This window comes from Gracilinanus agilis, chromosome 3 (assembly GCF_016433145.1).
Source record: "Gracilinanus agilis isolate LMUSP501 chromosome 3, AgileGrace, whole genome shotgun sequence".
NCBI lineage: Eukaryota > Metazoa > Chordata > Mammalia > Didelphimorphia > Didelphidae > Gracilinanus > Gracilinanus agilis.
In genome coordinates, this window is record NC_058132.1 from 390,745,151 (window position 1) to 390,757,572 (window position 12,422).

A 12,422-nucleotide genomic window follows, 5' to 3' on the forward strand; every position below is an offset into this window, starting at 1 on the left:
AAAAGGTTGAATGCAATACCAAAGAGAATTAGCTTGACAATTGAGCCAGGAAGAGCCAATCACTCAGGAAGCTGAGGCTCAAGAAATCACAGTTTTTGCCCTTCCTTGTTTCCTTCTTTCAAATGTGTGCCTTGGGGACCCAACAACTTTCCCTTGGACTTCTAGTTAGGGATGAGAAAGGGATAAATTTCTTTCCCCCTCCCAAAAAGAGTAATGGCAGCTGCACAAATTCTTGCAAAAGTGAGGATGGGACTAGATTTCAAGTTAGCTCTTTTTATTGTTTGTTTACGTGCACATAACGAAGAGAGAATGATCTTGAAATTAGAATTCATAGCAATGACCACTACCATTTGTGCTCCCTAGATCTAGAGTTATTGACAGGACCAGGGGCTGACAACAGTAATTTTTCCTATAGCTATTCCTCTTTTTGGATGAGAATATAACTACTACCAGGAGAATAAACTGTGTCCTGGCTGGACAGAAGAGCTACACATTAAATTGTTGTTCAGATAGTATGAACTGAAGTGATACTGTTCAGCAATCCAACAATGCTCCTGGGAGCCTTTATCATCTGGTAGAATGTGATAGAAGTGATAAATAACATGTATTTATCTCTTAATGAGATCCTTTGTTCTGAATTAATGTTTCATGTTTCAAGTATTTGTCAATGTGCATTCATAAGTCTTATGTTTTAAGCATTTTGTATGTCTGTATAAGTTAAGAAATAAATAGTTTTTCCCAATTTGATATTTATTACTTTGTACATTGAGAAACTTTTCTAAAAGGGACTCTGTTAATAACTTTTGGTGAAGAACCTAGAATGAGCAAAACCTAAGTTATTTGTAAAAATGTTTTTCTAGAGTGACCCTGGGCAAGTCACTTGACCCCCAATGCCCACCCTTACCAATCTTTCACCTATGAGACAATACACCGAAGTACAAGGGTTTAAAAAAAATGTTTTTCTAGAATAATTCTAGGTGGAGGGAGAGTAAATCAGGGAATATAAAAAAATTTCAACATCCTATCTTTAGGGTACATTCCTTAGAATGGATTATGGGTCTAGGTGAACCCAGAAATTGGGCTCTTATGGAAAGAGGATTTTCCTCTCTTCCCTTGCCCCCCCATCTCTGGGTTACAGTTAATATAAATTAAGTTTGGATTTCCCAGTTTCCTCATATTTCCCTAACTTAATACACACTCTCTGGACATTGGAATGAATATAACTTAAGCAGATTTTGTCAAAGGAACCAAAAGTAAGCACCATCTGTAGAAATAAATTCACAGGAATATCAACATCATACATTCAGTATATTACAATAGAAAAGATTCTGTATTTGGAATAAAAAGCCTGGGTTGAGGCCCTGGCTCCACAATTTATTTATGGTCTTGGGCAAATAACTAATATTCTTCAGACTTGAGTTTCCTTATTTGTAAATAATTGGATGATGATCCTTAAACATCTCTTTTTGCTTTAAATTCAATGAAAATGCCAGATCCAACACCTCCAGGGAAATTTTATATATGGGACTTCTTGAAGGTTCTAAATTCCCATCTTTTACTCTTTGGTTTCTTCATCTAAGGACCTTTTTTGTACAAAATAGATTAAAATAAATAATGAAAAATTGGTAGGTCAGCAAATAGGAAATTACATGAAATTTACAGGATTCAAAGAAAGGATTTGATAATGAAGAATAAGATCATTTGCAGAAAAAGTGGCAGAGACATACTGAAGGCTGAGAGGATTTACAAATGACTTATGAGTGAAAAAATATAAGAATTCTGAGATGAAGTTTTGAGTTCAGAGAACCTAGGCAGAAGGAAATATTAGAGGAGGAAAGATGATATTTATTTCAATTATTCTTGCTTATTCCTGCCCTGAAAATATTTTAAAAAGCTAGAGTAGAGAGAGTAAAGTGACTAACAAGCAACAATAGAGTGCTGCATATGAAGTTCTGGGCCATCAAGACAATTTATTTATAGAAAAAAGATTTTAAAACATTTAGGAAAATATTTTTTAGTGTTACATTATTTATTTGTTTGTTTGTTTTTTTAAGCCCTTACCTTCCATCTTGGAGTCAATACTAATGTATTGGCTCCAAGGCAGAGGAGTGGTAAGGATAGGCAATGGGGGTCAAGTGACTTGCCCAGGGTCACACAGCTGGGAGGTGTCTGAGGCCAGACTTGAACCTAGGACCTAAGCTTGGCTGTCAATCCACTGAGCTACCCAGCTGCCCCCTCTAGTGTTATTTTAGATGAGGTATATTGATGTGGTATGAGTCTCATAACGAATTATGATGCAATCATGTATTTTATGTGGAGAATTTTTTTAATTCTCCCAATTATTCCAAAAACAAACAGTAAAAATCACAATGTTTCAAACTTTGGTTTGAGTTTGCGACAGATGGCTTTCATCAATGAAAAAAAAAATCAGTGTTATTTGAAGCAACTCTAGTTAAAGACTGAACCAGATTGGTCAATGTCTCATCTTCTAGCTAGAGAATATCAGATTGATGTCTTATTTTATCAGTAATGTCTTCAAATTATACCAATTCTATATCATTGCTTTCAAAATTGTTCAACTCTAATACTTGCTTTGAATTAAATGTGGATTTCATTACATACAATCATATTCACCAAATAATGCCACAAACTTACACATATCGTATAAAATGTTATTTTAAAGAAGGTTAAATGTTTTAAGAGCTGCCTCTAGCCATATTGTTAAATACATGAATGCACCAAAGGTCTTTAACGACAAAATGACAGGCAGTACAATCAAATATCTTATTACTTTTTTCTATATGTGTGACAGATTATATTTTAGAGGAAAAGTCATTTCATAGATGAGGAATAGAAATGGAAAATTTAACATGCTGATATTCCTTGTTACAAAACCTTAAATGATAAAATGACAGACTAACATATTTCTTAGAGTACTTATTTATGTGCTTATTTTTCAAGGGACAGACATAACTGTCAGCTTTTGGACACAGCTCAGTGGATAGTGACTTGTGCTAACATTTAGAGGATCCCATATGTTTATTAAGGAATAATTAAGAGAAAGTAACCTGACCTATTAAAATAAGTGTGAAAGTGCAGATGATTAAAAAATAATGTCATTAAAAATGCTATATAGATAGCTCTATTAAAATGCTACCTATAAATGATATACAAACTATATTTTTTAATCTAGTTAATGAAAAGTTTAAAAAAACTCATTTATAACCTACAATGTGACCTCTATAAATCCACAGACAGAGGCAGATAGTAGAAGGATTTTTGCAAAAGCAAGGAAGACTTTTTCATAAAAAAGGGAAGAATATGAAGAAATAATTTTTGTTCTTTCACCATATGTGATAAAAGCAGTATCCCAGTATCCTAACTCCTTCCTTCACAGAAGAGGCTAGATTTTCCTTGAAATATTACAAAGGAATCCTTGATACTTGCAAGGTGCCAGGGCTCAAATTTCATCTCCCTTAAGAAGGCTTCCTAGACACCTGAAAGCACAAAAAGGTCCACTCACCTAGAGTGGAGGCCTTTCAGACTTGACAAATGTCCAAAGACCACTCAAGCTGTCATATTCTGCCCTGATCACAAGAAATCTCAGGATTATATCTATCTAAGCCAACTGCTAGACCAGTGGTTCCAAAACTTTTTTGACCTATAGCCCCCTTTCCAGAAAAAATATTACTTAGTGCCCCTGGAAATTAATTTTTTAAAAAAAATTTTAATAGCAATTAATAGGAAAGATAAATGTACCTGTGGCCATCACTGCCTCCCTGGATTGCTGCAGCACCCACCAGGGGGCGGTGGTGCCCACTTTGGGAATCACTGTGCTAGAGTAATCTTTTTGAGTACTTTTTCCATGCTATGGCTAAGTAAACTTCTCTTTGTTTACTGCTGAAGGACCAATGAATGACTCATTTCATTCTAACATCCAACTTTAATAAGATCCTTGGCCTAAATCAGGCCTACCTCTAACTCCATCGATAATGGGTGTACACAAAACTTATTCACAATATTTTCATTTGCCACTTTCTATTCTCAACTTTTGACAGCATATTTAATGATACATTCAGTACATGATGGATTGGACAAGGGTCTACTGTGACATGGTCACCTTGAAGCCCACACTTGATACCCTATAATAATTTATTTGTGAAAGAGACATCTCAAGTTCAAATAATAAATGTTAAGATATAAAATTAGCCATTGGGAACTGCTTTTACAGTATTCAGTTTTAAATATATGAAAAAAGTAATGATAATCAAAAAATGTGGGTGGGTGGAGGGCAATCTAAAGTTTTTACTGTAATTTCTCTGCCAAAGGACTTTTTTGAATTCTGTATATACAACTAACAGATGTTATACTTGGAAGGGATCTTAGAATTAATTCAGTTCAAACACTCATTTTCATAGATGAGGTAATCAAAGCCCATTTAGGTGGCTTCGTAGATAAAGAGCCAGGCCTGAAGACAAGATATCCTGGGTTCAAATCTGACCTCAGACATTTCCTGTTTATAGGACCCTAGACCTAGTTACTTAAATCCAATTGTCTATCCCTTCCCCTTTTCTGCCTTGGAACCAGTACTTAGTATTTATTCTAAGGTGGAAGATGAGGGTCAAAAAAAATTAAAATGATTTAATTACAAGATTAAGACTAGAAATCTGGTCTCCTGCTTCTCATACAAGTACTTTTTTTCACTTTAATGTAACTCCCACTCTTCACTAAGGTGAGATTCCTATTTCTTAAATGATCTCTCACCAATAACACACTTTCTTAATAATTCTTGATGTACTAGTGAACTTAAAGGACAGATCTGGATTGGACAACAGTGTATTGAAATCTTAATATGAACTTCCCAAATCTACCTTCCCATCTTTGACATACTTGCTTTTCCCACACTACCATTCCCAATTATTATTAAGGTGTTTTTTCATTATTTTTAATTTCAAAATATGGTTCATTAAGCTTTTGGAAAAACATGCAACAGAATCCAAAAAAATATGAAAACAAAAATTACTATATGTGGTAGGAATAATGGATTTGTTTTGTTTCTTTTTTACAACTGAAAAGAATGTAATGCTTAAAAGATGATAATCCTTAAGGAATGGACAAATAAATGAATGAATGATAAGACATAAATTAAACACATACCATGTGCCAAATATTGAGTTAAATACCAAGGATACAAATGCACAATTGAGATAATACTACAATTAGGGAAGCTGCCATTCTAATCGAGGATGGCACACATATAGCTGCCTGGTAACCAGCAGGGAAGGATGTTTTTCTCTTGAAAAGGAGCAAATATGTTGCATTGAACCACTGAGGATGTGAATGGCATGTCCTCATGCAACTGTATAAGATGGTTTGCAAGTAAAACTTTTCATCTTGAATTTCTCTACAATGACCTAACCATGAAAACAAAAGTAAACTTAACATGGTAGGCAGATCCAATTTATTTAGTCTTCATCAATTATTTTTTCATCAAAACCCCTAATAATTCACAATTCATGGTTAATGATCATTTATTCTTTGGTTATAACATTATGAAGAATAGAGCTTCATTTCCAAGACTAGTCTGTTCCTCGATATCCTGGGAGATTAGCAATTCATCTCCTTTTATCTGTAGTAAGTACAAGAAGCTAGAACCACATTCATGGGTCAGCTTCTTTAAATAGAAAATGAAGAAATTGTAATAGGTCAGTGGTTCCCAAACTGTTTTGGCCTACCACTCCCTTCCAGAAAAAATATTACTTAGTGCCCCTGGAAATTATTTTTTTTTAAATTTTAATAGCAATTAATAGGAAAGATAAATGCACCTGTGGCCATCACCACTTTCCTGGATTGTTGCAGCACCCACCAGGGGGTGGTAGTGCTCACTTTGGGAATCACTGTAATAGATGATCTTTAAGGTACTTTTCGCCTCTATCTCTTATTCTCTATTTAAAAAAAAAGTAATTTAGGTTTAATAAAATTTTTAACCTTATTGAGCAACAAAAGCAGCACATTATAGACATGTAACTAATTTTCTGAACTTATATCTTATATTTACATTATATAGATTTAAAAATAATACAAGAAGAAGCTTATGGAATCTTTGGTCTTTTCTCAGTGGTCCTTTACTGATAGCATTCATATTTTTTGTTAAATCCTAACATATAAAAATGACTCAAAAAGGTGATGTCAGGAGAGGGACTATTAATACTCATAAGAACTATGAGAAGATGAACCAAGGAAGCACATTTCTGAGGAAGACTATTGTTTGTTTCATTTACAAAACATACATTTTTAAAAAGGTAATAAAATATTATTTCTTTTCATTTCTTACCTACCTTAGAATCTCCTTCTATCCTCTCATTTTGTACCCAAGAATTTTTTTTGGCCATATTACCTCTGAGAAATTTGCTTGAACAGATGTTTGATTTCACTTTCAACTTATAGATTCTTTTATAGAATTCCCTAAAGAACATCTACTGTAATTCTTATCATGTCCTTGCCCTTATAAATGAGCCAAAGAGAAAAATTGGCTATTGCTTGCTTAGCCAATAGTCCTTTTAGTGAAAGGATAAAAATCAAAGTTTATATGAAAAGTCAATTAATTAGAAGGCTATAATAGCCTAATAGACTTCCCTCTTTCCAAACTCTCCTTTCTCCATTCATTCTACCATAAGACTGCCAAAATAATGTTCCTAAAGCACAGGGGTAACCACACCATTGCTCTGCCCAAAAAGCTATGCGACTTCCTACTGTTTCTAGAATAAACTAGAATCTCTTCAACCTGATAACAACCCCTTCCACAATCTGGCTTCCATCAACTTTTTCAGACTTTTTGCCTCCCTGGAATGCTTTCCACATTAACAGGCACTTAATAAATGTTTATTGTTTTTCTCCTGTCAAGGAAAGACGAAGGATAAACCTTTTCTTCAGTAAGTTCAGTTTGCTCAGCGGCATCTTGTATGCAAAGCTGTTACTCATATAACTTGAAACTGCAGCTTCTTTAATGTTAAAATGCTAAAAAGAAGGAAATAGGTGACTTCATGCTTCAAAGCACTCTTCTTTCCCCATTTTGTTTACTTAGAGCAAATTAATTTAAAATGTGCTGATCTATAAAAGATTTTCACTTCAAATACTTACAAAGGCCTGAAAATTCTCCCCTAGACCTCTTTTAAGTGACAAATAAACATTCTCAGAATTGGTATTAGGCTCATGATAGTTTAAAACATTTTGCTTAAATTGTGAACGTATCTTGCCCACCTTACCGAATCTGTGTAATGTTTATCTAGTGAGATTTTGTCTATCATCCAGAATGAATTGATGAAAAGTAATTAATAGTGATGTTGACCTTCAAAAGTAAAATGTTTTGGAGCAGCTACATGGCTCAGTCTGACGTAGAGACCACAGGTCCTGAGTTCAAATCTAGCCATAGAAACTGCATAGCTCTGTGACCCTGGGCAAGCTATTTAACCCTTACCTTTCTTCTGCCTTAGAAATAATACCAGGCATGAATTTTCAGAGATAAGGTAAGTTAAAAAGGGTAAAAAAAAAAAAGGTAAAATATTTTGTTTTTTAAGTCAGAAACATCAATCCAGTATGTCTATAAAAATGGAAAAATTAGTGTTAATTTGACATAGCTGTTGTTCTGCTCTGACCATTCATTTGCTCAAATAGTTTCAGTGGCTCCCTGTTGCTAAGATATATACAAACTCTACTTTTTGGCACTTAAAGTATTTCACAGTTTAGCTCCAGCTCATCTCCCCAGGCTTTTCTTCCTTCATATTCTCTTCATTCCAACATAACTGATTTCCTTGTGGTTCTTTATATGTAAAATTCTCTCTCACCCTCTCATCTCCTCACTTCAGTATGAACTATTCACCACTGCTAGAATATCCTCCATCCTTATTTCTACGTCTTAAAAATCCTGAGTTCCCTTCAAAGCTGTGCTCAAGCTCCATTTCCACAGAATCTTTTCCTGCCCCTCTCCCCCAGTTCTTAGTGCCACTGCAAAATTACATTGTATTTACTTATTTGCATTTTATATTTTATTTTTGTGGACATGTGATTAGCTAGCTTAGATTATTATATTCAAATATATTTTTAAATGACAAATTAAAAATTTAGATAAATAAAAGATAAATAATAGATAAAAATAAATACCTATTTATTTTTTAGATAAAAAGAAATAGATAAGTAAAAGGAGATATAGGGATTGGACCAGAGACTTTGCTGGTATGGGGAGCTCCCAAGTGATGAAACTTCTTTGATTAATATAGGTTGGTATGCCTTATCCACAATTTACAGGGGTAGAGACTGGCCTAGAAAAATGAGAGGTTAAATGATTTGTCCCAAGTATATGTCAGAGGTTGGATTTTAACTCAGTTGGCTCCAAGGCCTCCTCTCTGTCCACAATATAATACTGCCTTCATTGATTAGGAGGGAAGCCTCTTACTATATATATATTAATTTTTTGAATATGCACTAATTATATAAATGACATTTGAGGGATGGAAGATGGGGAAGGGACATCTATCAGTCAATCAATCAATCACTCAATCAATAAACATTTATTAAGTGCCTGATATGTGCTAGGTATCCCAGCATTATAATTTCAAAGGAATGGGGAAAGTCCTTGCTGTGGGAATTCCTCTGCATCTTATAGTGCTGTAGAATTTTTTAAATCAGCTAAATGTATAGTATATAATGTATAGTGGATAGAGTGCCAGGCCTGGAGTCAGGAGGACCCGAGTTCAAATCTGGTCTCAGACACTTGTTGATCCTGGATCCTGGACAAGATATATAATCCTGTTTGCTTCAATTTCTTCATTAGTAAAATGAGCTGGAGAAAGAAATAGCGAACCACGCCAGTATCTTTACAAAGAAAACCCCCAAATGGAGTCAGAAAGAGAATCAGACATGACTGAATGACAATAATTCCAAGAGCTTTCCAGGGCCCTGAGAAGCTCAATGGATTGGCCATAATTGAACAGTCCACTAAGTACAAGTGGGCATAGAGATAGAACTTGCATCTACATCTTTCTGACTACTCCTTTTTTTTCTTTTTTTAAACTCTTACCTTCCACCTTAGAATCAATACTAAATATTGGTTCCAAGGCAGAAGAGTTGTAAGGGCTAGGCAATGGAAGTTAAGTGACTTGCCCAGGGTCACACATCTCGGAAGTGTCTGAGGCCAGATTTGAACCTAGGACCTCCCATCTCTAGGCCTGGTTCTCAATCCACTGAGCTACCCAGTTGCCCCCATTTCTCACTACTCTTGTAACTATACATTGTCTTTCATGTATGTTTTATATAGGAGAGTTTTATTCATATTTAATAAAAATAAATGTATTTATCTAATTAAAATATTTTACTCCTATTTAATAGAAGAATGAGAAATTCTGAAGTAAACCGAAGGAACTAATGAACTTCAGATAACTATTTCTTCAAAACAAGAGATGGAAATTCCTAAAAGATACCACCAAAGTTAAGAAAAAAAAAGATTAGAAACACTTTAAAAGTTTGGAATTATTAAACTTTTAAAGAAAACTACATGTTTCTTAATGGGCAAATTTTTAAATATCCAGTTCCTAAAACTCAATCATACATCCAATAAAATCAGAAAATTCCACTAAAGGTTATATAAAAAAATCTAATCCTTTAAATAAAAAAGGAACAAAACTCCATATCTCAGCCCACTACTCAAGATGACTTTCCATGAAAAAAATCATTAGGGAAAATCTAATTTATAAATAATATAGTCTACAAAAGGGACAGATTATTTTCAGATAAGTGGTAAGGGAATTTTACAAATTTGATAGCCAAAATTATACTTATATAATATCTGCATCATATAAAGTAATGCTTATTTTTATATGAAATATGTTCTTAAATAAGATTTTAACTAGCTATTAAGATAAAGAAAATATTTGATATATTTTTACATTAGGCAATAATTAAAGATAACTGATTTTTCCAATAGAGGTATTTCAGTTACTTTATAGAATTAGACTTTTAAGTTGAGAATTTAAGAGATTAAATACAGTGAGGGTCAGAGACACCAAGTGAACTGTAAATCGTGATTCAAATAGTAATTGTCCTCCAGTTGTTTCAGTCATGTTTGACACTTCATGATCCCATTTGGGGCTTTCTTGGGAGAGATATTGCAGTGGTTTGCCACTTCCTTCTTCAGCTCATTTTACAGATGAGAAACTGAGGCAAAGAGCAGTAAGTGACTTTCCAGGGTTACACAGCTAGTGTCTGAGGCTGGATTTGAACTCAGGAAGATGAGTCTTCCTTACTCCAGGCCTAGCACTCTCTCATACCACTGTGCCACCTAGCTAATGTTGCAGAAGCTTTTTTCTGTAATAGGTAGTTTAGAACCTTTAGAAGTAGCCTGATGTAATGGAAAAATTGTTAAATTTTGAGTCTACAGACCTGGATTCAAATTTGAGCTCTACTACTTATTAGCTGTGTGACTTTAGACCTCTCTGGTTTTTCATCTCCAAAATGAGCAAATGGAAATAAAGCATTCTGAAGCCTTTTCCTTAAAAAATGTGTCCATTTGGTGTAGCCTCTGGAGTCTTTCTCAGAGTAATGTTTTTAAATGCCCAAAGTATATAGCATTATATTGAAGTACAGTTAGCAAAATATATTTTTTAACAAATTCACAGAGACCCTAAAGAAAGAACCAGTGGATAAAAATGTCTCTAAGGTTTGCTTTAGCCCTTCTGGGATCTCTATATTGATAATATAAACTACAATCTTTTCCCAAAAGAAAAGAAGCTTAACTTCACCTGACTAGTCACTCCTTTGTGTCTGTGTGTGTACAGAAGGAAAATATTTTAGAAAGAAATCTCCTAAATTCCCCTCCCCCAAGTTTTCTATTCAAGAGTCTCTTAGTTGAAGTTTGCCTTATATAAACCACCAATTCAAATTCAATAGTACCCTTGGCAAGTAGCACAAATTAAATCAGCTAGGTATCATTGCTTTTTGACATGCAATTTGGACTTAAACTATCTTGCCTCATGCTAGAAAATATTTTAAGGGGGTCAGGTCCTGTATTTGATTGGAAGATTCATGTCTCATTTGAAATTTGTATTTCCCTCAGTTTTTCCTCCAATATAGTAGGTACTTAATTAATATAGGTATGTGTCAAAAGTCCTTTTTAAATCAATTTACTTGTGAAGTACTTTTTCACAGAGGGAATGTAACTAATGTTTTAGTTTTTTTGTAATTTTCTTTAAAAGGTCCCTGATCTATAGATTGGAACTAGAGTTTTTCTGTCTTTAAGAATACTGGACACAACAGTGGTGAAAGAGATTTCTATAGGTTTCCAATCATTCAAGGGTATGGATTTATAACACTTTCCCCTCAAATTGTAATACTCCTGAACAAATGGTTTGTGTTAAGTTCAACAAGGTGCACCCAAGCTAGGCTGCTCATGGATTTCTTTTCTTTAAATTCTGCAAATGTTCAAACAGTGATTCAGTATGGCTACTACATATATTTTCAGGGAATACAAAACACAAATACAATCCTAGCTATTAGGAAACATTCACAGATGCTCTCCAGTAATCAAGAGTTTCTAAACTACCTAAAAGAATTCACAAGCATAGAAAAAAAGTATCATAGGTACAAAGGTCTTCTGATTATGAACTTACATATTAAGAGCTCTTGTTCCTACCTAGGCCTGAGTAGATAAATTCCTTTGTTATAATATATATGTATATATATTTGCCAAAAGTATCATTCTCATGATATTGAAAAAACAAAGAAAAATTCATTTTCTTTTTCTAGTTTTTAAGAGGATAATCCAAGGTTTATAATTTTTCCAATTTTTAATTTAAAAATATTTTTAGATCAAATTCACATATATTGACCATAAATTGTCTTCTCATTTTATAAATGGCTAGGAACCAATACGAAGTATTTCCCAGTTCACAGGTTGTCAAAGGTTATGAACAGGCAATTCTCAGATAAATAAATTAAAACTATCTTTAGTTATATGAAAAAATTCTCTGAATCACTATTGATTAGATGAATGCAAATTAAAACAACTTTGAGGTACCATCTCACATCCATCAGACTGGCTGAGATGACAAAAAAGAAAAATGATAAATGTTGGAGGGGCACTAATACAGTGCTGGTGGAACTGAGAACTGATACAACCAATCTAGAAAGCACTCTGGAACCTTGCCCAAAGGCTGTCAAACTGTACATATTCTTTGACCCTGAAATACTATTGCTAGGTCTATATCCCAAAGAGATGAAAGATACGAGAAAAGAATCTCTCTTTACAAAAATATTTATAGTAGTTCTTTTTGTGGTGGTAAGTTTGGTGAAGGGATGTCCATCAGTTGGAAAATGGTTGAACAAGTTGTGGTACATACTTATAATGGAATACTGTTGTGCCATAAGTTATG

General features: G+C 33.9%; 1 protein-coding gene across 2 annotated transcripts in view; it reads right to left on the bottom strand.

The window, feature by feature from the left end:
• Window positions 1-12,422, bottom strand: part of DMD (dystrophin) — a 1,921,557-nt gene that overhangs the window by 1,019,270 nt on the left and 889,865 nt on the right. The gene's annotated exons all lie outside the window — the stretch shown is intronic.